Source organism: Amblyomma americanum, chromosome 1 (genome assembly GCF_052857255.1).
Source record: "Amblyomma americanum isolate KBUSLIRL-KWMA chromosome 1, ASM5285725v1, whole genome shotgun sequence".
NCBI classification, from domain to species: Eukaryota; Metazoa; Arthropoda; class Arachnida; order Ixodida; family Ixodidae; genus Amblyomma; species Amblyomma americanum.
The window spans coordinates 78,893,695-78,920,637 of NC_135497.1; the positions used below are offsets into that span (position 1 = coordinate 78,893,695).

The window sequence follows — 26,943 nt, forward strand, 5'->3', positions numbered from 1 at the left end:
GACTGTGATCGGCGCCGCAAAGCAGGCAATAGCGCCTGAGATAACGCAGCTGACGAAGTTCACGAAACAAGCAAAGGATGCGCGGCGGTTACAACGGTGTGCAGATAGAAATTCTAAAGAGATAGAACAATAGAGATATTTCCTCCTTTCAGAAGCTTCTTGGGCTTAGATCTTGTTCTTTATTAGACACCAGCGTCAATTCCTCCTTCAGTTATTTTGATAGCGAGTGGGGGTGCAGTAACGGCGTCAGCGGAGCTTTCTTTAATCAGCCGGGACGGATCGCAGTGGCTCGAGCTTTCCTCCCCCTGCTATTACCTTATTCAGTATATTAAAATGCACCATAAGCAGATACACTAGTGCAGCTTCAGTGTGGCTGGAATTTTACACAGCTTATGAGGCGTTTTGCAATGAAGTTTTGGACATATGTGCTGTTTTATTTATTTTTAAATTTTTATCTATTGTCATTTGTGATGCATGAGTATTTCAAGGAAGTGTCAAGGGGCTTAACGCTCCGCTCACCGTGTATATCAAGTGACACGTTTGTTCAAGTGACCAACTGAATATAAATAGTGGATGGGTTCCACGCTATCATTGCATTTTAAAGCATGACGCTAGGCCCCAGTTGCGTTTGGGAATTGTGTCTCGAGAGAGTTTGTTTTAACTAAATTAAGGCATCGATATCGAGGGTACTCGACAATTAGTTTTTCTTCAGTAATGTTTAAAACTAGCTTCTTGAGCATCCCAATGTGTGATCTTTACAGGTGTCACCCGCACTATCTAATAACAATTGGTTGCAGCTGTTTGGGGCTTCAATGCATAACAGCCGATGATGGGCAGAGGTTGCTTCGCAGTAATCATAATTAAACCCTCTTGAAAATTTGAAAGCAGCGACGCTCTGCTCCGCGCCGCACTTTCCTCCTCAGCATGCTTTTAGTGCGATAGCACTAGAATGGTCACAAACAAGGCGAAAACGAGCCAGTCTGCAAGCTCGACTGTGCAAGTTGCGCGCGGGCATCGCAACCACCGTCGAGATATCGGCCTGCCAGAGCAATGGGGTCGTCATGCGATACCAGCAACTGATTTCGTTAACTGAAGACAGGATTGAGAGCAGCATAATCGTGGTGCGCGAATGCGCTAGTCACATGATTTTTTTTTTGTATTTCGCGGGCTTTCGTTGGAGCTCGGAAAAAAGATATGCATGAGGCTTTCTTTATTGCAGATAAATAGATTGGTATTTTATGAAAGTGCTCTCCAACTTTGCTATACACATTTACTGTCTAAATGCAATATTTATGCACTTAGAAAAACTATCTTAATTGCTGACTAATTCATTGCAAAAGAAAAATTGCCTATGATGCGCAAGCCAGTTGGTAGGTGAATGTAAGTGGTTTCCCTGGCCTACCTCAAATATTTTATTTTTGAACCCTTCGATAAAGTTAGCCTGGACACCCACTATATGAATATGTAATCTATAGTGAAACATCCCGGAGCTGCTTTTTTTGCCATCGACGAGCCTTCCAAAGCCATAGAATGCCACGGCCAAGCCAGACTGCCAATTGTCTGCACTGTTGCACCAAAACACCTTTCGTGCGTTGGACAACAGCTGGGACACGTTTTTAAATCAATGCTGTTTGAAAAAACTGACCCAAAGAGTAAGCACAGGCTATCGATGTTTTCACATCGCAGTGAGCTGTTCCCATACGGCGTATGGCCCCTGTGTTGGTGGTCTGTTTACAAAAGTAAGGAGGTGCGGATTGGGGGCCTGGGGGGCCAGAGCACGAATCAATACAGCATGCACTCATTGCGCGGTGTAGTTGCGTCAAATTCTTCAACATTCATGGAAACCTTGGACCTGTTTATTACTCAATTGCGGATATATTGTTCTGCTCGTGTTGAAACGCACTGCACGCCGTATTGTTGCCCAGGTGCGGCATGGTGTATATTTGAAACCCTTAAAGGGCTTTTCGGAGGAGTGAGGACTGCAGTTCCTTTCGCCTTCATGATATTTGGACCACTGACAACAACTGACAAGCCACACAATGCTCTAAACTTATGACAAGGTGGTACATAAGAGGCAGGCGGCCTGCCAGCGTTGGAGCACCGTTTATTTTTCTCTTTGTGCTCCTGCTGCGAAGGATTACGATTTTAGGACGTCCAGCTTGTTTTTTTTTTCTGCAAGCACAAGAGATGTGTTGACTATCTATCTTGTGTTCTCTTTGTAAATTTATTCATATTTTCTTTTAAGGAACGCAGTTGTCTTTGTATTGAGCCTTTCAGTACCATCATGGTTTTGGCTTGTGTCTACCCTTTGTGTACTCATTCTTTATCTTGCTCTGGAATAAACTGTTTCCCACGACACTCCGTCTGTTTATTATATACTGCCTGCCTGCAATGACCACTTGTTCCAAACAGAAGACAAGAGCGCCAGATAGAAAGAGCCATTGTTGATTTATGATTCCATACCTGCCCGTCATTAAATGTACACTTTTCTGCACAACCTACATTGAAATAATTTCGGTACGACAAAATTTGCAGAGCGGATGGAAGGAGAAATTCTGTCCAACTCCGCCCATAGTCAAGCCTGGCTAACACGCAAGCAATTGGGAATTTGTGCCAGTGAAACCGAAACAAAAAGTGTGTGGCAGTAGTTTTCACTAACCGCTAGGTGCACTGAAACTGATTGGGCGTTGCTTCAGCAATCTGAAATTCGCTCCAGTGAGACCGAAACAGGGAGTTTGGTACAGCAGGTTCACCAACTGCTAGGTGCCTTATAATCGATTTCAGCAGCACACGACAAATTGAAAGTTGGTTCTTCAGGAAAGGAAATCACGCAGTATCTGTCTCGTAGCGTAGTGTATGCCATTTCCGGAGCCACTACGCCCCTTCTTTCACTCCCTCCTTTATCCCTTCCTTTAAGGTGCCGTTCAGGTGTCCGCCGAGATGTGAGACAGATACTGCGCCGTTTTTTTCCCCAAAAACGAATTATCCTTTACTGCTTGTGTGAGCGCCTTTAATGTCATTTTGAAAAAGCAAGATGTTTAACAAATAAAAAAATCCTCTTCCTGTGCGTGTGTCAGTATGGCTATCTATGGAAACCGCCAGGCGTTCGACGACAAACGTAGCCAGGGAGACAAAGCTTTTCGCTTTCGACCAGGATTAACCAGAGCTAAACCACCAGCAATTTTTTTCATTTCGCCTGCATTGAAACGCGGTCGGGTTCGAACCCGGGTACACCAGATCAGTAGACGAGCGCCCTAACGAGCTACTGAACCAGCTACTGATGCGGATTACCCGGGTTCGAATCTGACTGCGGCGGCAATCCTGTCATTTTTTGTCAGCACTAATGCATGCAGCCCTAATCTCTCTCTCTCACCACCATCGTACCTGAAAGCGGGACTGAGGCATTCATTGCCCCAGGGAGCCAGTTATGCACCTCCCTTTCCTCAAAATCGTCGGAGTCTAGAACGTTGCCAACGGCAATGAACACAATGAACGCCAACGGTCTATAGCTTCAGCGCCGCGTTTCTGCTGCAACGTTGTGAATGTCAACGCATGCAGCGCCCATCTGTCACTACCGCCACGTAGGTTAAAGCGCAACTAAGGTGTCCACTGCCCCAGGGAGCCAGTTATTAATGCTTAAGCATTTCTAGGCTAAGTCGACGGGGTCATGTCACCAAAATTTGTCCGCAGCAGTTATGGCGTTCTCGGAACAGATAGCATCAAGCGAATGGTTGTAATCGATAGGCGACGATGTGAGGACGATGCACAAAAAGTATGATGTCCATCGGATGATTAATCACAGATGTAGAGAATGGTTGTGAGCGTAGCGAATGCTTGTGAAAACAAGCACGTGGGTGAGAACGAACCATGGCGCCAAATTTCAAAACGAATCGTGGCGCCAAATCTGAAAACTCAAAATGGGTGATTGAAGCGAAAAGAGTATAATCAGAGTAAATGTGATTAATTCAGGCAAGTGATTACAGAAATTGAGGGAATTGATGAATTAACATAGAACCCTGCAATCAACCAATCGATAGCTAATTCATCAGTCGATAAGGCAAAGAAGGGCAAAGAGAATCAAAGAGGGGCAAAGATTGTAGAGAGGCGTCAATGCTTTCGCATCTCTCCAATGCGGGTTGCCGCAGTAATCTCTAACGTTTTTTTGATTTCGAAGAAAATTGGTTAAAGTGCCAGTGAGGTGTCCATTGTCTCAGGGGACCAGTTATGCGCCTTTCCTTTGCTTTCAATTTTTTTTTTGCCTTCGAAGAAAATTTGATTGGTTTTGAAAATTGTTTTTGAGGAAAGGAAACCATGCAGTAACTGGCTCACATATATCAGTGGACATCCAAACCGTGCTGTAAGTAAGGGATAACCGTGGTTAGACTGAAGGTCATTCTCTGACCTCGATGACTTTTTCACCTGCAGCTTAAAGAAGCTTTTTGCTTCAAAAAATTTGGGGCGGTTTAACTAGTTTTGAACCTGGTTAGACAGCGAAAGCTGTCGTGTATCGGGCAAGTAGTGGCGGCTTGGCATTTTTGACGTTGAGTGCGTTCCGCACACTGGGTAGGTACCACCCGCAATGGCTCAGTGGTTAAAGGGACACTGAGGAGAAATTGAAGTTGGCTTGTATCGTTATAATACGAGCTCCTGATCACAAAAACGCTACTCTTAGTGAAAATAAAGCTCATGTAAGGTAGAAAGTAAAAAGAACCAAAATACAGGTATTGCCACCACAGGCCAATCTCGCAAGTACAAGCCTGATGACGTCATAGGACAAGAGATGCCACCTTTGAGGAATTTTCCTTACTCTGTGGATGCCACGAATCTCTGGGGCAGACAAGTTGCGCAGTTCAATATTGAAGTAAGTTTTGTTTTGATACCGATAGTGCACTTTTATCAGACAAGGAAGACAGAAAAAAGGCAACCTGAATGTTGGAAGAAAACCGATGCTTGGTGGCGCCACAGGCGGCCAGGAGAGTTTCGGTTTGTTATGGCGCTTCGCGTCTATGAGCTTTGCATGCCCCGTGGTTTTGTTTTTGACGCACATCGATTTATAAGCGAGACAAGATACAAGGCAGTTAAAAAAAAAGCTTGGAACCTGCAGAGACTGTGACTTCGCTCTCCTCCAACTCGTTTGTTTGTGGCTCCATTCAATAGCTACGGCTGTTGGGCGGAACTGTTCTCTTCGAGTTCTCGGCTAATTTATTCCATTCACAGTACACATCTGGAGGTACATGCAAGTGGGCGAGACAGCCCGATCCAGTGGACCCCGCACCTCTGGAAACGCACGGAACCCGTTGAAGCGTCATGCGTCTGTTTTACTTTCAAACCGCCAACTTTAAACTCAAGCGCCCTTGAGCACACATCCGTTGTTGTTTTTTTGTGGCAAGAAAAAAATAACCTGCCCTTGCAACCATGGGAAACATCCTCGACACCACCTGCTGCACCGTGCAACAGCGCCGTTCAAGGAATCACAATCCATTAGCCCCAAAGCCTCGGCCAGCATCCGATGGGCGCGACGCGTCGACCTTGTCCTCGCGACTCCCCGCACTGGGGTTAAGATATTCAATTAGCAACAGCTGCTAACTGAGGAAGTGGGAAACGACCAGCCGGCACCTAACCTAACCGTGCTCCCTTAAAAGCATCGTGTGCTCTGTGGGGCTGAGGTCGCTGAATTGTAAGCCGGAGACTTTGTGAGAACTTCGTTGTCGGGTTCGGGAACGGGAGCCATCGTAACGCTGGCAAGACGCCGGAGCAAACGTAAACGAAGCGACGGTATCGACCCGCGATAGATGCCTTCAACGTGCGGCGGCGGTAGCTTTCATTTCGGCTGCTGCTAGACCGCACCGCTGGTTCCAGAAATCACGAGTCTGCGTTTACGTCGCGTTTCATGTCACTCCGTCCTGTGACATCACAAGAAGACGCCGTGACGTCATAAGAGTGCGCCGAGTTTGAATCGGAGGGCTGGAAAAACTTTTTCAATTTCGAATCCAAATTTCTTTGAAATAAATGCACCTTTCGCTCCCGGACAAGCGGCAACAAAGCCACGAAATGCCAAACTATCAGATTTTGCTAAAAAAAATCGGTAGAGTTCTCCTCACTGTCCCTTTATGGCACTCATCTACTCAGCCGGAGTACCCGGGTTCAAACCCGACCGCGGCGGCCGCGTTTCGATGCAGGCAAAACGCATTCGAGGGCACTTAGGTCTGCTTATAAGGAGGAATGTGAAAGCATGTGTCTTGAGGAATGGAAAGGGCGCAGTAGCTCTCAGATCTCGACATCTCAGTGGACATCTAAACCCAGCGAAAGCACCACCTCCGGCTCTGGGTAGGTCAAATTTAGCGACATGCGAAGAGCGGCTTTACCTAGCGTAGTGAAGCTTTCACTTCGAAAGGAAACGTAACCAGAGGAGACTAAGCTGAAACTGCAGCATCAGGAAGTATGTCACGACTACGTCAGCTGCTTAGTATTTTCTCCAAACACCAGGGACACAAGCGTGAAAATAAATGTTCTTATTCAAGCGTACAAACTTCTTGGTGCTACGGATGATCGATGTGCGCAAAACATTAGACAATCCACGTACACAAGAGAAACAAGAACAGCTAGGTGCATCTGGATTGTCTAACGTTTTGCGCACATCGATCATCTGTAGTATCATGCACTAACTAGGCTCAGCAGAAGTGTTATTGAAGTTCTTGGGGCTAACAACGCCACTGTCGTAACTTATATGTATACTGGCTAATAGAGCAAATAGGGTGCTCATCTTTTGAATTTTTAGATTCTACCCCACATGCATGGCAAGCGCAGTAGCGTGTCGAATTTATTTGAGGCCTACGGTGGTACAGTTGCAATGTAGGTGGGTAGGTAACAACTATTTCTGATATATTAGGCAGGTGCTGGAGATCAAATGGCTGCAAGGCCTTGCACCGCCGCCGCGGCGTCCGCAGCCCAGGTGACCGTCCTAGCTCTCTTGAGCGGCGGCTTCTGAGCTGGTCAGCAGTGCCTCCCACTGTCCGCTTGCAGTGACTGTTGGGTGTGCGAAAGGTAGGTGTCGACATTAGCAAAGGGAATGCGGCATTGTGGCAGTTGTGAGCAGCCAACCCCGCTGCCAACCCTTTAGCCACAGCCTTATATTTCCCTCAAAAAGAGCAATGAGTCAAATAAAATGGCGGAAGCAGTTTGAGAGTGACGCGTGGCGTGAACCAAGATGAGGACTTCCAGACCAGTCTGCATCAAGCTCAAGTGCAATAGGAACGATCAATATACTGCACAGCCATTAGTTGGCGTAATTCAGTCGAAATCGCACACACGTCACATATAAAACCGGTACATTTCGCGTCGACGTCACACACAGCAAGGTTGCATGTGTTGGGTATTGAAAAATTAGTACAGTGGCGGCGCCATTTGAGGTATCGCGGTGAACATCTTAAGCACGGACGTGTCCAGTGTCTCAACACGAAATGATCGTAGACGCGGCCTGATGAACTCATCGCAGTGGCTTTGCAAATCTCGCCCAAAAGCGGCGTTTAGCACGTTTGGTGCGCCAAAATGTTCGGGCTTGTTCAAATATTCGTTGGCAATCCTACTCACCTTGTCGAAGGGTGTGTTCTACCTCCGAGGTAAAGTGGAAGCAGCCTCGTTGAGTCCCTTGGTAGCTCCTCAAAGGCACCAATATCCAGCCTGCAAACAGGGCCACATGCATCAGTGCCATGGCATATATACCCAATGTTTTTCAATGGGAAGCTGAAACGTGTCCTGCTCCTGGGGGGAACATACGGCTGGGTGAGAGGAAAGCAGTGCATTATAAGGGATATAGCAGCTAACGTGAGCCAGGCTTTAAAAAGAAAAAAAAACTTCATCTTGCAGAAATGAAACTAGCATCATAAGTGCCGGTCTCCTGGAGAAAACGGGCTTTACTTCATATACTTCTTGAAATAGTTTAACTGAGAAAGTTTTACGGCGTCGAAAGAAATTAGAGATGGGGAAATTTCTGTACATAAAATTGCCCACAACGCCTTTTCCACGCTTTGAGGATAAGCGCGCGGAACCTCAGGAAATAACACAATCGCGGCCATTATAGCTGCGCGCACGTGGACTTCCCGCCAACGTTTGTGGTTTCGCGTGCTACGCCGCTAAAAACGCTTGCGCACAGCAGCTCCCACAAGAAAAACTACAACTTTCTAACTGAAATATTTTACTAATCTCCTACGCCTTCAAAGCTGATTAGTAACGTTTAGCAAATTCATTTGCAATAATTTAAAGCGACACTCCTGCCTGCTCTAGGTTGTTTGCTAAGGAAAATTCTAATACAGGTATGCATTCCTCTAATGCTTTCATGCATTTGCTGCACAAGTCCCCTATTATAATACCAAAAAGGTATGAATTAGTTTGAATTTGAAACAAAGAACAGTCAACTATTTGACGTCAATAAACAGAATGCACTGAGATGCTATTTCGTAGCGTCGTACAACCTAACACCCTACCAAAATTTTTCGCGCACTTATTATTAGACTAATTGACTGTTAGTTGTGAATAAGCAAATAGGCTTCTGTTATTCAGATTTGCGCTTGGCTGCCAATGAAACTGCTTGAGTTTTATTTCCATAGCGTACGAGATTTTTCCTTCGAAGCCCATGGCTCGCGTTGCTAAGTCCTGTGCGTGGGGCTGGCCAACGTTAATGGATGGTAAGGAGTTCAGTTCAATTAGTCGCCAGTTCTCTACACCCCTACCGCCATGTGAGGCTGAGTTCTTTACGCCTGTTAACTGCCACGTGCTTTGATCTGACTTTCTTCTGTTGAGTAGGGGAGTAAAATTCGGCGCTGATTTCGACGTGTCATCCTTCTATTGCGTCTCGCAATCTTATTCGCGTTTTTCCTTTCGGGTGATAGCGCCGCCACGCCAACCACCGCTGAAACCATTCTTTTTTTACTCCTGCCCTTTGAGCTACGTACCTGAATTGTGGTCGTGGTCACCCGGAGGCCAATAAGACTAGCGTCAAAGCTTACACGTACGAGATTTCAGTACTTCAGCGTTTATTCGTGTTCTGCACTAAGATACACCGCAACAACAAAATCAATCCAAAAACTGCACTTTTACCACTGCTAATAAGACGGCAGGATCACGTATAAGCTGTTTTCGCCGCTCAGACGGTCATGAGATTGTTCGCTGTCGCTGGGTGCACGTGCGCAGGAGCAGCGTGCTTGGTTCGGAATTTTCACGGATCTCAAGTCAGATATGAAATTATAGGAAACTTACGTAGAGACGGTTACAATTACATGGTCGGTCTCTTCGTATAAAATCAACCAGATGTTTTTCGTTAATCCCATTAATCAGGCCATTCAAATTGCAGGGTGAAAAACATTTAGCGATTGCGCACGTAAAATCTGGCTTCGCTGTTAGGCTGGTTTGTAGTGCAACAAAGCCTACCCTTGTGACTTTGTACAGTCGGTCATACGTATACCTGTCTTACCGTTCGGACGGCGCACCGGGGAGTACAGAATTACGAATGACCTAGCCTTCGAAAGCTGTATCGGGCACCCCAGGTAGCGGTCATTGTCTTAAAGGCGCAAAACGGCGCGCCGCTCGAGCGCTCTAGACAAGTGTGTGATCGATGACTGTACAGAGGACGCGCAGTGAGTTTACGTCACGAAGGAAACCTAGCCGACATGTGGCACCAGCCTTTCTCGGATCACGAGGGAAGCCTAAAGCATAAAATAAATTGAGGTTCAGGAATCGCATCTGCTTCTGTATAGACAGTGTTCAGTGCACTGAATTAACTGCACTCACGCCTTAATAATATAGCTCAGCAAGGCATGTTACCGGGCTAGTTGATATTTAGCATCTTGAAACTTGGAAAAAAACACCTTAGCGCAAATAAGTCCACATACACAAAAGAGAAGAGGAGACAAAGGACAGGCGGCAACTTCCAACTGTTTATTGCACCAGAAAATCACATACACTTATAGCCTCAGGCTGCGCCCACGTTTTCACTCCACGTGCCTTATCGCAGCGGTGACTTATCGCCTCGCACTATCATTTTTGAACAGAAAAACGTACTCCGCCGCATGCAATTTAACTGAAGTGTCACTCACGCACAAGGCTGCCTTTTTCTTTATGCGAAAGGCTTCCAATAAAAAGCCTCGACTGCTTGATCTTGCTTCTGCCTGGAATCGTCGCCTTTTCCAGTCGAGGTTCACACGTGCACGTGTTAACATGGCTCACCATATTGGCAAATTTATCTTTATTATTTTCTACCTTTTGTCATGTTCCCTAAGACGTTTGTTGATGCAACTCCCCGTTTGCCCTAAATAGCACATTTCACATATGTCACGGGTATCTCGTGCACCACTCCTTCCATACAGCGGATGAAGGTACGCTGATCTTTTATCCTGCACCCAGGGCGTTCAGTGCCACAAATCCGGGGTATAAGTTTGTTCAACTTGTTTGCGGCTGAAAAAAAACCAGCGGTACCTTGTGTCTTTTGGCCCACTTTCTTGAGATTGTGTCACACTTTGTGCACATAATGCATAACTTCAGGTTTTACTGGAGGGCCCCCTTCTTCAGAATTCTTTGGACTGGTGCAGCGTTTTGTTTTTTGGAGGAGGGTTTCAGCGACGGCAGTCAACACCACCGAGGGGAAGCCAGCAGCCAAAAGGCGGCCAATATGATTTTCGAGGCTATCGTGCATTTGGAGCGGACAGGACTTAAATTTTAAGCAAGGACTCAATGCATAAAGAGGCGATGGCGCGCTTCACAATTTTTGAATGCGCCGTATTGAATGGCAGCAGTTCCTTGCTAGTACGGGGAAAGTAACCCCAGCATAAATGGTCCTCCCGGAGCGCTAAGCTTGGGTCTAAAAATTGCAGTTTTCTCTCACTTGGAAGCTCATGCGTAAAAATTAAGCCACGACCTTCGTGGTTAAAAACACTTAAAATCCTGGAATTGACAAAACCAGTGGATAAAAAGATAAGAAAATCGCAGGCCCAGTGTTGCCAGACCGTCAAGCAGCTTCGCATATCGTTTTTCCCACCATGTTTCCCTACAAGTGACTGATTATCATCCGTGGTCATACACACGCGCGCGTGCGTGCGTCTAGCCATATTTGGCCGCAACAAGTTTTGGTTGTTTCTCGCGCAAATGTAAAAAACCGCGCACCTGAGGCACGCGCACACAGCGACGTCCATCAAATCACGTCACATCATCGCGCACATGCCACGTGAGCTTCTGTGTCTCGCCTCCTCTCGTCACGATCCTCTCAACCAATCCCGATTTTCTCGACACGCCGACGACAACTACAGCGGTTTATCCGTGGATCGGAACCCTTAAAACCATATGGCGTTTCAGAAACCTCAGAGCAATGAAATCCACAACATACGACGCATCGTACTCTAGCCTTCCCCAGTTCTTACGTGGGACTGGTTCGCGAATTATAGCAGCCGGAAAGGTCAGCACATAAGTGTCGAAATTTTCCCGAATTCTATGTCACAAAGCGAAACTGCCACCGGACTGTCACGAGACGTAGAAATGGCGTTTATTCGAAGGTCTTTTTTATAGCATCGCACAGAACCCGACTGTCTGCAAGGAAGTTTAAATGTTCATGAAAGATATGACTTCATGAATGAGCAACTGATCTGTCACAGTTTCACGAAAACAGTGCACATTCATTCCATGATACGCGCCGTTTAATCTAGAAAGGCTGTGGCTCAAGCTACTATCGCGATGGAAAGAAACGCGAACAGCGCCGCGCCTACAGGCTCCGGTGTTCGAATTTCTTCTCATCGCGCTTTTATGTTGATGGTAAGAAAAAAACATTAGAGTAGTCCCGGAATGTATCATGGACGACACTATCGCCTTTTTGCTATCACCGGAGCAAAAGCGCAATGAAAACAAATGCGAAGAGCGGAACCCACAGGCGCCGCGTTTTTCGCGTTTCGTTCCATCGTGATATTACGGCGTGATATTACTTTGGATTGCCATCTTCGAGGATATACCTTTCGTTCAAGAATATTTAGCCATTGCCCAGAAGAGGTCGATTGGGGTTCGATGCACGCGCAGACTTCGACAGCGCCATGCAATGAAATGCTCGTTCTGCCATTATGAACACCACGACGGATCCTCCGGTTGCACCGTTTCCCGCACGTCATTTGGTTGCGTCGTGGGAACTGCAATATTGCTCCTAGATATTTGCACGCCAACAATCCGCTTCGCGAACTCGAGGCTTGTTTCGTTGCAATAGGAAACATTGGTTGCGCTTTCTAGACAATCACATGTAAGAAGACAGGACAGGCGCAAACTAACAACTGATGTTTATTCCAGAAAAAACACTTATATATACCAGCGCAGGCGCATCAGGGTATCAGCAGCGTAACAAAAGAACAACCCAACGCTGCTGATACCCTGATGCGCCTGCGCTGGTATGGTATGATATATAAGTGTTTTTTGCGCCTGTCCTGTCTTCTTACATGTGATTGTCTAGAAAGCGCAACCAATGTTTCCTATTGCAATGAACCAACTTGCCCAACAACGCATCCTGCTAAACTTCATTGTTTCGTTGCGGCGAGTCGCTCTCCCACATGTCGAAGTTGAGTGCACGCCACATATATCCGTGCTCCAAGCCGTGCGCGCTCAAGTCTGAGGGGTGCTGTTCGGCTCGCGCCAAGCTCGAACCAGATGGCGTTTAATTAAACTCCATGTGCGCTAATTTCCGTGCAAAGGACCATGCTGCGAGCAGCGCACTTTGGTCGTCTTCCCCTCAAAAATGTCGTTACTTGCCCGGGAGTGACTCGTACTCTTCCGGCTTTGCAGTTGCTCCTCCCCTGTGTCTGCGTGTACTGTGGTGGAGTACGTCCTCGACTCTGCAAGCGCGCTGGCGTGGTCGTCGTCGTTAGTAACCGTAATCCTCAAATAAATTCGACATATTTCTTTTGCCATGGTTGCGACGAGCAATGTAACTATCTTAAATATTTGGCGATAAAAGAGCTAGAATGATATTTATTGCGTATTACGGGAGAGTGCACTCTACAGCGTACGTTCGAGATGCCTGTTCTGCGGAGTACGGGCGCTCGATCCCCTAGCGAGCATACCGCTGCGCTTCACAGGTCGGTGCACAATTGCCACAGGCACAAATGCTGGCGATAACTTGCATATATAAATTGCGATCAGAACGAGGAGGCAGATTACGAGGCTTATAGTAAAGGCCGTTTCACATGATGCGATTGTTACCGCAGCGCAGTGCGATTTCTCCCGCTGTGTGACAGAAATGCGCGTCGTTCTCGTCGCAGGGCCACTGCGACAGACTTTCAACAAGTTGGTCGCACTGTCGGTGCGGTCGCAGCGATGGCCACAGTAGTCAGCCAATAGGAGTTCAGCGACATGACAGCAAAATCTCGAAAACGTCTTATTGAACTTAATAATACATCACGGATCAATATTATTACTCATGATTACGAAATCAACGCCTGCCACGATGTTTGACATTTATTGCAGCCGAAGAATTTTCGTCCACTGAAAGGCCGCACCGACGCTAGGGTGCCGACGACACCAACAGAAATCGTTGGCATGTGAAACGGCGGCTGCGATTACCGTTGCAACGGCAGTGCGACCGGGCCGTAATTTTTCGTTCCCGTCGCACCATGTGAAACAGGCTTAATTCGGGCGAAGGCACCTAGCGCCGTACATCGATCGCGCGGAGTGCTGGGATGTTTCGCGAGCACTGAACGTAATCGCATGCATTTATCATCGCGGACTATTCGAGCATGTCAGATGGTTTTAGTCGATGAGGGGACGAGCTAGATATCATCGACTTTGCGACCGGCGGAGATATAAGAATGGGCAAACTTCTCTTCGCAGCTCCTCAAAAGTAGCGAATGCGGCGTGCACCTTGCAATGCAAACGCTTCGAAGAGAAGATCCCGTAGCAAGCAGCACTGGCAAATTGGCAGCGCATACGTTGGACCTGACTTCAGCCATGAACTACAGTCACGTCCCCCGTACCTTCGTCGGAAATGGCTTTGTAAATTTCGTTCAAAAAAAAAAACGTGCTTTCGCAAAATATTCCATGCTTAGCGATGCTAAACCACCGGCCATTTTTTTTTCCTTTCTAGGCGATGAAGTCCTCACGCGAAGCCGTGTCTACATCCCTCTTTCAAATGCATGCAGCATTCAAATCTGAGCACTTTCACTGCATATATATGTAGCATAGGCATTGGATGGCATAAGCCGTGGTGCCTGAAGAGCTCGGTCTTGCTCCCTTTATGAGCACTAATACTGCGTGCATCTTAGGGCAATAATTTCCGCAGCACCCCCTACTGCCATAAATAAACCCTACTCTTTAGCCTAGTCCGAAATATTTTACTGCAGCCACTGAACAGCTATGAGCCTTTTGCCATGATCGAGAGGTGTCGCTGCGAATACCCAGAGCCCGTAAAAACTTCGTTGAAAGAAGCCCGTATGTCACAGCCTACGCTTGCGCATCTAAATATTCCTAGAACTTGTCGTAGCCAAAGCCAGAACCAATAAAGAAGTCTGTACAGGAAATGCACCGCATTGAAATTGGAAACAGACCTGACTGCGCTGCAACAAATCAGTTTGAAAACTTGCTGCCTCACTAAGAGCAGAATAACTCGATTAAATTATGAATCTTTGTTTCTCCCAGCTTCAGCTAGTTTGGGGTGCCAAGATGGCATACGTAACACTGGCATGAGTCGCAAGGTCGCAAGTAAAGTAATCGCTTTTTAGACATCAAGAAAATTTGCAAGTTAGCAGTGAATCTAACAAATAAACAACTACCTCATATATTTATTTGCGCTTCCGTCAAGCGTACACAAATGATTGGACAAGTTTAGCACTTGTTGAATCCAAAGTTAGCAACACAAGCAAAAGTAACAAAAGCAAAAAAGTAATATTTTGCACTTCTCAATTATTAAAAAAACCCACAGCATAAATGCCACCCCTAAGGCTACTAAAACTGTCTTTACTGAAGAAAACTAGCGGTGTCGGCTAGTTTCGGTTCCGGTTACTCAAAAGATTGAGCAGTGACCATCCAGCATATATTTTTCAGAGTCAAAATGAACCCTAAGAAGATACAGTTTGTCCTTCTATGTCTCTGCAATTATATGACAAAGCTCGTCATCCCTGCGTACGAGACTGAAAGGCAGTGCTACGGCCGAAACAGCCGTCGCGCTTTTCGAATCCGTACAGGAGGTTCCCTTCTCCCGAGCAGTCAGAGGCCGTGCTGGTCGGCTCGGACCCTAACACTCAAGTACGGGCAATCGAGCGGGCCAGTGAGGTCGCTGCCAGCCATGGGCTAGCGGCCATCTAGTATGTGTCTCCTGCAACCTGCTCTCGACGCAAAAAATGTTTTACAATCCAATCCAGGATCGTGCAAGGCACATTTATCCAGATCAATTCAAACCGAACTGTAAACACTGCGGCCAACGAGCCAACTAAGATCATATCCCATGGGACTGCAAAACAGAGCCACCTCCGGGTGACGTAGTTACCGCTCCTTCTCTCGAGCGGTGGGAGGCCGTGCTGGCCAGCTCTGATCCGAGAACGCAAGTTCTGGCGGTGGAGTGGGCTGACAAATTCGTCGAGGGCTATATGTACTCTCCACCACTTAACGCGACCTCTTAGCACAAAGCTCCTTCTGGTGAATAAAATGTGTTACAATCAATCAAGCTACAGGTGCTAACGGCTCAAAATTCCGGTTTCAGCTGTTCAGCTCGTCCTCTTAGATGTTGAAGAAGCAGCTCACAAAACAAATCCTACACGTAAGCGTTCCTTCAGGGATTCACAACTGAATAGATCTAGAGAGCTTCAGTGCCAACCAACCATGCTACTGAGGCGCGGCCAGATGTCGACGGCAATGCGTGGCCGAATCTCTACAAGGTTCCTGCTTATGGACAGAACGTCGGAGGTAAACAGCAGCGCTGTGCATTTTGCTGTTGTTGTTGTTGTTGTTGTTAGCCTATCAAAAGATGGCACATACCCACACTGGGGGATCGGCCAAGAATCGGGTGGCTATTCACCTGAACGCAGTTAACAAAAAGGAAAAGCACGTGGGAGCGCAACACCGGTGAATTTTTCGTCATGAACAGGAAAGGGATGAGTGTTTTGATTTTAAAATTTTAAGAATAATAATAAAGAGAGGGATTAAATATTAATGATTTAGTCAAAATGTAATAATTGAGAGAAAAGAAAAGGTTGGAAAACTTAGCAAGGCAGTCGGTGAGATTCTATCAGGAAATCTAGAACAGCGGTACAAACAGATCTGTGGCTGAACCCAAATGTGGTGGCGCCAAATGATAGCAAGAGCGGGCTGCTCAAACTAAGGCCAAGATGCTACAAGGGCTCCTCCAGCAACCTTTTTCTCAGTGAGTTGAATCGGCGACAATACAGCCAAAAATGTTCAATACATTCTGGCTCACGGCAAAATGCACAAAGGGGAGAGATCGCCAAACCCAACTTGTGTAAATAGAAATTTAGAGGGGGGATGCGGCAGCGCAGCCTCGTCAGTGATACTTCAAGCTTCCGAGAGCAACAAATTTTCCTGTTCCAATAATATTTAAGGTGCATAATCCGCCGATGTTAAAAGTGATGTGTCTTGCGTGCTTAAAAGCGCACGTCGCCGAAATCTAGATGCTGTAATGTAGGCTGTAGCCGGGATGATTGGCAACACGGGGCCGCTGAGGGAAGCCTTTGCGAGATTATCAGCAATCTCATTTACTGTCACACTGCTGTGGCCGGGAACCCATACTAAATGAACAAGGCTCAAATGCGGAGGAAGTAGGGATAAGAAAGCTGATAAAATGGGACCGTCGACCTGTGCAGCGAGGGACGAACACAAAGATAAAGAATCAGTAATTACTGCAACTGCTGTAATAGAGGGGCCTAGCTTGCGTAGAGCAAGTACAACTGCTAGAAACTCTGCTTGAAAAATAGGGGTGAAATCTGGAAGGCGCAGAGAAAAGGACCAGTCGAAATGCGAGCAAAATATTCCCACACCTGCTTTTTCATTGCATTGCGATGCATCAGTGGCTATTGCTATATCTGTAGGTAGGGTCCTCAGATGATCTTCTAGAAGACCATTTAGAATACTCGGTGGCAAAAGTTTTGCATTTTTTGGGAATATGTCGTCGAAAACAATGTGGATAGCGGGCCCATTGCGAAGCGCAGGAAGGATATCATAGATGTTTACATGTAAAGGCTGAAGTAATCATTTCAAAAACACTACCTGAGAGGAATTGAAACGAGACCAGGGGACACCAAAAAAGGAGGTCGGCTGAGAACAGAAAATGCTTTGGGAATGGTGGAAATGGGATTCATATATCCTGAGGTAAGTTTGCACAGTTAAAAATTGAAGTCGTGATAAGAGAGGCGGAATGCGGGCTTCACATTGATAGCCACAAATTTTAGAAGGCCGAGGCACATGCGAAGTGCTTCCCTCTCTAAAAGGACGAGAGGGCGAAGTTTATATGTAGCCGAGCCTGAAAACAACACTGACCCAAATTCTAAAATTGGCCTGACATACATTATGTAGATCATTAATAGCACATCTCTGCGCATGCCGTACCGGTGATGACATAATCTCCGTAACATGCCCACGGCACGAGCCCCTTTCGCCGCGACATGGTCAATGTGAGGTCGCCAGGTGAGTTTGTTGTCATAAATGACCCCTAGGTATTTTAGGGATTGAACCTGCGGTGTTATTTTTAACTGGCAAGTGAGAGAGACCACTACAGGAGTGAATAGAGGGAAAACAAGAGTAGCGCACTTGCCAACATTTAACTTCAGGTGTAATGCGCTCAACCAGTGCTAAAGTGTATTCAAATATGACTGCAACAGACCATACAGAGAATGTATATCCGGCGCAGCAGCAAAAAACGCAATGTCGTCCGCATAGACGTAAGTGCGTACATGGCGGTGGAGAGGAATTGAGCTTAACATAATATTAAAGAGCACAGGAGAAAGAACAGCTCCTTGCGGTACACCTCGCGTTTGTCTATACCTCTCTGAATGAACACCATTATGGACGCAAAAGAATTCCCTGTTATGAAGAAATGCAGATATCCATGCAACTATATAATCTGGAAATTGAAGAGACTGTAGCCTATGTATCAGGATGGAGTGTTCTACACTGTCGTAAGCTTTGGCGACATCTAACGTAACCAAAGCCGCGACCAGGCTTTGACGACGAGCAAGGAGAATTCTGCTCTCAAGATCAGCATGTACATTCCATATCGAACACCGTGGCCGGAAACCGAGTTGGCACGGGCTGAGTATACTTTTGCGGTCCACAATGGCTGACACCCGAATTAGTAACAACCTTTCTATCAACTTTACCACGTTTGATGTTAAAGAAATGGGCCTAATATTATCCAATTCATAGCCTCCACCTTGATTTTTTAAGTAAAGGGATCACCTTGGACAGCTTCCACTCAGAAGGCATCCAAGCGTGTTTGAGAGAGTAGTTTATTAGGTGCAATAGGGAGTTGGGAGACTCTTCAAATAGAATCTTGAGCATCTTTGTGGTAACACCATCAGGGCCAGGAGCAGCAGCTGGCAATCTCTGGACAACTTGTGAAAGCTCTGATAGATTTACTTGTGAGGCATTATCATTTGGTACGACTGGTGCAAACAACAATGGTCGCATAGGTAGTAAAGACGAGAACCGCTTTTGCAGGCCTGTGGCTATTAATTCAAGACATAACTAATGACTGATAATTATGAGAGGACATGAGCTGTTTCCTAGACCGTAAAAAACCGAATAGTGCACGTCGGTTGCCCGCCTTTGAAAGATAATCGAAGTGTTCTGAGTCATATTTTTCCTTTGCGCGAGAAACTGTACGTTTAAAGGTGGCTGCAATAAATTTATAATCACTCCAGTTATTCGGACATTGGTTATGAAGAAGCTTTTTCCATGCTGCCTTCCTCCGCCTGTAATCTCTTGTACAGTCCGCATTCCACCAGTTAGAAGAATTCCCTTTCGTTGGCCTCACCAGGAACTCCGACTTTTTACGGCTTTCCTCAATAGCCAGACATATGCTTGCTGACTGGTGGACCGCGGCGATGTTAGACACTGGAGCAAGGGCCGAGCGCAACGCCGTCTGAAATCTGTCATAATTTACATGTGACCGCAACTGAGAAGACGCCGGAGTAACACGACATATGATATCAAAATGAATAGGTATATGATCACTTGAAGTGCCGCTATCAACTGTCGACCAATTCGTTACGCCAATTCCAGGACTAATGAACGTGAGATCTAAAACAGATTGAGTGTGTGAGCGAAGATAAGTGGCCGATCCTGAATTTAAGCACATCAGGTTGTGATCAGAAACCCAGTCCCAAAGGCGCTTGCCGCATGAATTAGTCCTAAAACACCAAGACACATGGTGAGAATTGAAGTCCCCAGCCACGAGAACTGGGTTTTTACAGTTTACGAGTAAAAAATCCAGAGGTCTAACATCCTGGACTCCATTGGGGAAATAACAATTTGGTATTGAAAATGGAGAGCACCCAGGAAGTACAAAGTCTATTGCCAAAATCTCACAGTCAGGAGACATTGGTTGAAAAGATACCACAGCCCTGTGGCAAAATTTTGAAGAGACTAAAGTTAGTAAACCCCCGCCTCTTGACTGGCGGTCTAGGCGAAATGACCGGTAATTTTTTATATGAAAATGTTTGTCGGTTGAAAGCCACGTTTCTTGCAGAATTATGACACCCGGATTAAGCTGAGTAGAAAGGCAGTGTAAATCTGTGGAAGCGGAAAGAATAGAGCGACAGTTCCACTCCAGAACTCGCAACGACGCTATGGTTGCGAAAGTCTAGCAGCAGCAACTGCCTGCTCCAAAATGGTATCCTTGGGTTTAGTGCCAAGCTGCTTCTTCTTTGATTTGGGCTGGGTTCCCTGAGAAGACAACGAATGAGACATAGGGGACCCACTGCGCTTAAGAAGCCGCGCATCAGGCTCCACCATCTCGGAATCATGCATTATATCAACATCCCTCGAAGTACCCGTGGTAGGTACAGCAGAAGTGACAGAAGTTTGTTCCTGGGATTGTGATGCTACTGGAATTTGAGACCGGATAAGAGGAGAGGGAATTGCTGTCGAAAGAGGTGCCAAACTAGCCTGCACGGCATGTGTAAACTGAGTCGCTAGAACATTTGTAAAGCACTCCGACACACTTGCGACAATCTTTTCTACCATTTTAGACATCGAAGCCTCCACAGCAGCCGCAATTGCCTGGGACAGCGTTGAGTTTAACATGGCACCTTGCCGAGCGGTCACACCGGCATAACCGTGGGCACAGTCTTTGACCTCTGAAATAGCGTCACGGCGCGAACAGCGTTTCCTGTCAATTATTTCCAGAATTTGAATTTCCTGAGCTCGAGAGGGACAATTTGAGTAGTTTGCAGAGTGCGCACCACCGCAAAGGCAACACTTCTCATTCTTCTCAGTGCAGGTGCTTGTTGAATGACCATCCCCACAGTTGCAACACCAAGTTGGATTTGCAACCACCAGCGCTATGTCCATAGCGCCAGCAGTTGTTACACTGCAGAGGCCGAGATGATAATGGGTCTACCCGAAAAATTAGAGGCCATGCCTTGATTTCAGAGGGGCAGGAAGTGCCGGCAAAGGTAGCAATCACTGATTCAGTGGGCATCCGCACGTTGTTTACATCCCGGCTACAGCGGTGCACAGCAACAACACCTGCAGCCGACAGAAGCTCAACAGTCTCTGCCGGAGACAGGGAAGAGTCTACACCTCGTACAATACCTTTCGTGCACGCCAGATGAGAAGGGATGAAAGAACTTACCCGAAGGGAGGCAAAGGATGAAGAGTTTAGTAAATCTCTTACACAGGCGAGGTCTGGCGATCTGCACAGAATCCCACCGCGTCCAAACTGGCGAACCTCTGAGATTGACTCATAATGAGAAGTCGCCGACTGAAGAGCAGCCCGAACAGCCCCAGGGTTGTTCATCCTGATAGCACCACCATCCTTAGGCACCAGCGCGACAGGGATACTGCCGACACCACTGCGCAAAAAAGCTTCCAACGGTAGGAGATCAGTTGACAGAGAAGCCGACCAGATGGAACTCCCCTGGCCGGGAGACTGGGTGGACATAGTCCGGGCTTACTGCCTTACCGCGCAAAGACGCAGAGAGAAAATGCCACAATCAGCCACCCGAAACTTAGCCGATCGTTCCCAGCAGAGCAGAGCCGTCGGGGCAGCGATGAACAGGACGAACGCCACTGGGTCGAACGATGTCCTCCTAACAGAGCCAAGCCAGATGACCGGTGGAAGGAAGGAAGGAAGGCCTCAGACGTTGCTGGCACATACCCACTACGGGGGAGTGGCCAAGACACAGGCGGTTAATTACTGGATACAGGAAATTTTTGACGGGAAAAGCAGTGGAAATAGTATGTAGTCTGATAGATTGGAAGAGGGAAGGAAAGCGGTCCAGTTAACTTGGAGATCGAAGACGGGACAATTGCTTAATGTGCACAATAGTACACAATGCCTGTAATGTTGCAATGTCTTACTGACTGAGATCGGGAAAAAGAAATTAGAATGGGAGTCGCTGCGTTTCTTGAAGAAAATTTTGCACAGCAGAGCGCACACTCCTGTCGCTTCGTCCAAGCAAAGAAGCGCCAATGGAAAGAACAACCGCGGAAGACACAGGCAAGCCCAGTTGATGAAATGGAATTTGCAAAAGACGCTTCCTCAAATGAGAAAAGCGGCGGCAGAACAGCAGGAAGGGATCTATTGTCTCAGGTTCGGCACAAAAAGGGCACAGTGGGGAAGCTGCCAGTCCAGATCTGTGCAGGTAGAAATTTAGAAGGGGAACCCGGCAACGCAAGCGCGTGAAAGAGACCTCTAGTCTGCGTGAGCGCCAGTCTTTGCTACTCCAAGGATGCAGAAGATGCTGATATTCGGGAGATGATGTAAGAGCCGAGGCAGCAAATTCCTGAAATATTGTGTAGCTGCGAAACCTCACCGCAGCTGTATATGCACACGATGGTAGGACAGCAACAATTGGGCCGCTGAGAGAGGCTCTTGCTAAGGAATCTGCAACCTCATTTAAGTGAAAGCCCATGTGACCTGGTACCCAAAGCAACCTTACCGAATTTAGATGCAGCGGAATCAGGAACTTAAAGAGGCGTAATGGCCGAGAGTCAGTGGGTGAGGATAAGAAAGAGCAAATGGACAGAGAGTCTGTCATAACCACGAGCTGGGAAACGGTAGATTCTAATTTTCGTAAGGCTAAGATTACTGCTAATAATTCAGCCAGAAAAATTGGAGTGAAGTCAGGAAAACGGAGAGAAAAAGACCAATCCAGTGAAGGTGAAAAAATTCCCACACCTGCCTTTTCGCGATCCTGCGAGGCATCGGTAGCAATAAGAACATGAGAGGGAAAGGACCTTAGGTGGTCCTGCAATAGACCCTGAAGAAGCGGGAAGGGCTGCAGCTTTGCATTCGATGGGAAAATGTCATCGAATTCAATCTGGACAGATGAGGAGTTGTTATATATTTGGCGGACATCAGTGAAATGAATATTTATGCGATCAAGGAGGGACTGCACGTAACATATCTGCGGGGTATGAAATCGAGACCAGGCAGCACCAAAAAAGGCGGAAGGTTGACTTAGAAATATTATACTGGAAGCGTGAAGAGGTGAGTCGCACAAATTTAAAAATGTTTGAACTGTTAAAAGGCGAAACCTAGCTGATAACGAAGGCATTCGCGCCTCAAGGTGCAGAACAGCATTGGCGACATATTTTGGAAGCCCCAGACAAAGGCGCAACGCCTCACGCTCCAAAAGCACAAGAGGGCGAAGTTTATAGGCAGGAGCTCCTGAGAATAAAACACACCCGAACTCCAAAATTGGGCGGACGTACATTTTATAAATCATCAGAAGCGTATGCCTTCTCATGCCTGACCTAGCACTACAAAGCCTGCGCAGGATGCCAATGGCCCGAACTCCTTTTGCAGAAACTTGCTCAATGTGTGGCCGCCAGGAGAGAGTAGAGTCGTATATTACACCGAGATACTTCACCGTCTGAACTTGAGGTATTATGTTATTTCTATAGACCAGGCAGATGTTTACAGGAACAGAAACTGGAAATACTAACAATGCGCATTTCTTCACATTAAGGGACAGATGAATTCTTCCTAGCCAGTTGTCAAGAACATTGAGGTAATTTTGCAGGGTTCGATAAAGAGTGTGAATGTCACCTGCTGATGCAAAAAATGCAATATCGTCGGCGTACACATAAGTTTTCACATTTTGAATGCATGGAATTGAGCTTAGAAAAATGTTAAAAAGAACAGGTGAGAGAACTGATCCTTGCGGAACACCTCTTGTCTGTGGAAATCTCCTTGAGGAAACACCATTTTGGCAGCAGTAAAATTCTCTATTTTCTAAAAAAACAGAAATCCAGGCTACAAAATAGCTTGGGAAGTTGAGTTCCTGTAATCTTATTAATAGAGTCGAGTGCTCCACGCTGTCGTATGCTTTACTGACATCCAAGGTGACAAGCGCAGCAAACTCTCTTCTATTGCGAGCTAATTTAATACGACTCTCAAGGTCAGTATGAGCACACCAAATTGAACAACCCGGCCTGAAACCAATTTGACATGGATTCAATACAGCATTTTTTTAAATGAATGACATGACACGGCTGAGAAGGACCCTTTCCACTAATTTCACTAGGTTCGATGTTAACGAAATAGGGCGTATATTGTCTAAAGTTAAGCCCTCCCCTTGCTTTTTAAGCAATGGAACTATTTCAGCAAGACGCCACTCATGCGGTATCCAAGGACCTTTAATAGAATGGTTAATTAGAGCCAACAGGTCTGCAGGAGATTCATTGAACAAAATTTTGATCATAGATGAAGTGACCTTATCGGGGCCAGGAGCCGCTGGGGATAAGCGCAGAACAATTTGCGACAGCTCAGGCATAGAGACCTCAGTGAAATCACTTGAGGTGCATGTGAATATAGTAGGAGAAGGTAAAGCAGATGTAAAGCGAAGCTCTAGGCCACACGCAATATCTTCTAAGGCCTTTGCGATGTCAGCAGGGGACTGAACGAGGGATTCACCGGTGGATGACCGGTGAGCGTATTACACCAGTACTCTTCTTTTTCCTTCAACGCGCGCCACATCTACGAAACCATGTCGGTGGGAACAGCTGCGTTTCGCAAATATCTAAGCGGCGTGAGCTGGAATACGGCACTGAATTAGCGGGCCGTACATTACTTACTTTTTTCTCTGCGCGAGGCTCACTTCGTGCGGCTTTTTTTTGTGTTCTTCCTTTACACGTACCTCAGGTCAATTTAATTATCGGCGCCACTCAGTTGATGATCGAGATAACATTAGCGGATAACGTGACACTCTAGGGCCCGGCGCCTTCCTGCCTTTAATTTTATTTTTTTTTCAACTTCCTGACAGCACGATACCGAGGCTCATTTTAATATAGTCTTGAAAGAAATAAAACCCACTTTTAGCCTGGACGCCCACCCGCTTCATACTAAATGTTAATTATAGCATAGGGCGATAGCCTGTAGTGATCTGCACGTTTATTCTGACGACCGTCTGTTTTCTTCTCACCATTACTGCGTCACGATGCGCTTTCTCTTATACCCAAATCCGCCGTATTCAGTGGAAGCGCATTCACGCCCTCCCGGCTTTAATTTTATTTTTTTTTCAGCTACCTCACGTTTTCATGAGAACTACACGACGCTCTGAGGGTACTACAGCGATCAGGCAATAATTCACTATAAAGTTTCTGGCTGAATTGATATTGATACCCGCTTTCATGAATGCTAGTGACGACGGGCTCAAGGTATACTGCCAATGGTTCCGCTCTTTTCGCTTGCCTCCTGTCGTGAAAACGGACAAACTAATTCCAGCTGGAAAAGCGCTCTTCCGGCTGCATTCCCAGCAGCGGTGGCTGGAAATGGTATTTTCCAGCTGGAAGGGAAAACTGTCAAACTGGACACTATTTTTGGCTCCAGAATTCGTGTGGATATTAAATCTGCTTTTTTATATACGCGAGTCGGTACGACAGTTCTTGCTTCGCTGTCCATGAGGTACGCCCTGCATGTCCCTTTTAATAAGGGCGGGCAGGTGCTACCTAGATCGAAAGAAACGCGAACAACCTGGTGCCAACAGGCCCCGCTGTTTCAATTTCTGTTCACCGCGCTTTTACTTCGGTGATATCAAAAAGACCCCAGACTCGTCCATGATACATTCTCGGACGACTCTAACGTCTTTTTCGCACCCCCCGCTTAAAAGCACGAAGAAAATAAATTCCAACAGCGGGGCGTGTTGGTGCCGGGTTGTTCGCATTTCTTTCCATCGAGGTAGTACGTTCGACGTATATATGCCAACGAAACCGCATGCTCGTAATCCCTGTACGTAATCCAATGCCTTTTCCACTCTATCAGCTGTTTCCCTCGCTTCTATGAACGACTACAGCATCCGTCGGGGATTTTGGCTGCCGCTCCAAGAACCATGGAAATATAACCCCACGATACATACTGCCCGGATACGTTGCGTGGTGGAGAAAGAGAAGAGAGTGCGCCCACAAGAGTATCCTTAATAAAAATACATATATAAAGGCGAAAAAAATAAATAGACAGCCTGGAATCGTATGGCTACCACTTCCTCACTAGGTGAGAATCCTTTACAACTTTGACCTTAAAGTGATGCCGAAACAGAAAAAAAAACAAAACTAAAGGCAGCCTTGATATTTACTGCTGTGGGGCACAAGAAATTGCTTGTGAACTGTCACCTCTCGTCAAACTCCTCTATTGAGAATGCTGTGTGGGAAACAGCTTAGCCGGCCTCTGTACAAAGCAAGCCGCACTTAGTGCTCTTGACCGATTCGATGAGCTCGCGGATAAGCCGCGATTTAACTTTCGTTTGCCTCTACTTTTTGGGCAGTGATTACTGCCTGAAGGCAGAGTTAAATGGCTCAATGAGAAAATGCTTATTGGTTGAAATCACGCTGCCACGGCCGGAATCGCGGGCCCGCGACTTCTTCTGATTAGGAGCTAGAAGTACTAATCGGACACCACGGCGGATTTTAAGGATTGTACACAGCTTGTCGGCCTTAAATGTAGCATTTAACAATTTCTTCTACGCATAACCGATGCATAACTCAGATCTACACCGGTTCAGTGCCCTGCGCGATATGAACGCCGCGAGAAACTTGCATTTAATGAGCGCAACAGTCGTTCGAAAGGCAGAACAGGACGCATCTAGCTGTAGTGGCAATGTGGTTTTCTTCTTCGGCTCTGAACCAGTGTATTCAATGCTGACCTTAGCGGCATCGCTTCGTAGCAGACGTGCATGTTATCTGCTCGCGGCGCGAAGACATGTGTCTCCCGCGAGGGAAACTCCTGCCAGCCTAGCTGTGTGTGCGGACGATGAAAACTGCACCGGATCTGAACTAGCGCCAGCAGTAGCAGACGACCAGCCTAAACACGCGCCGTATATCAATGCTTCGATGCGGAGTCATGCAGCTGCTAAAATTTAGGCAGAAATGCGAAGGCCACAGTGTTTTTCGTATAGCTCTCATTTTTTACCACTCGAAGGACACGTTCTCACGCGCAGTCGCGTAACATCTATTTTTCAAATGCACGAGCATTCAAATGTGTTTCGATGAGCTGCCATCGATCGCATTCGCCGTGGTGACCGAGAAAAAAGCTACACTGCGCGGTCTTGCTCCCTGTGTGAGCTTATATACTGCGTACAGCTTCAGAATTTAACTACTGTAGCGCCTCATATCGACACAGATCAACACTGCCCAGTAGCCTGTTAGTAAATATTTTTTAGCAACTACAGATCAATAATTAGCTTTTGGCCATCAACAATAGGTGTCGCTGCGACCTCCCAGAACGCGTTAGTACGTTTTTGAAAGCAGCCAGTAGGT

The 26,943-nt window shown here is 46.7% G+C and overlaps 1 long non-coding RNA gene across 1 annotated transcript in view; it reads right to left on the minus strand.

Moving 5' to 3' along the window:
* Positions 1-6,816: 6,816 nt before the first annotated feature.
* Positions 6,817-26,943, minus strand: part of LOC144113104 (uncharacterized) — a 263,457-nt gene continuing 243,330 nt past the window's right edge. Inside the window, exons 3-4 of the long non-coding RNA XR_013310616.1 lie at positions 7,591-7,680; positions 6,817-7,026 (exon numbers count right to left, since the gene is read on the minus strand). This is a non-coding gene — a long non-coding RNA (uncharacterized LOC144113104). The remainder of the gene's footprint in view (positions 7,027-7,590; positions 7,681-26,943) is intronic.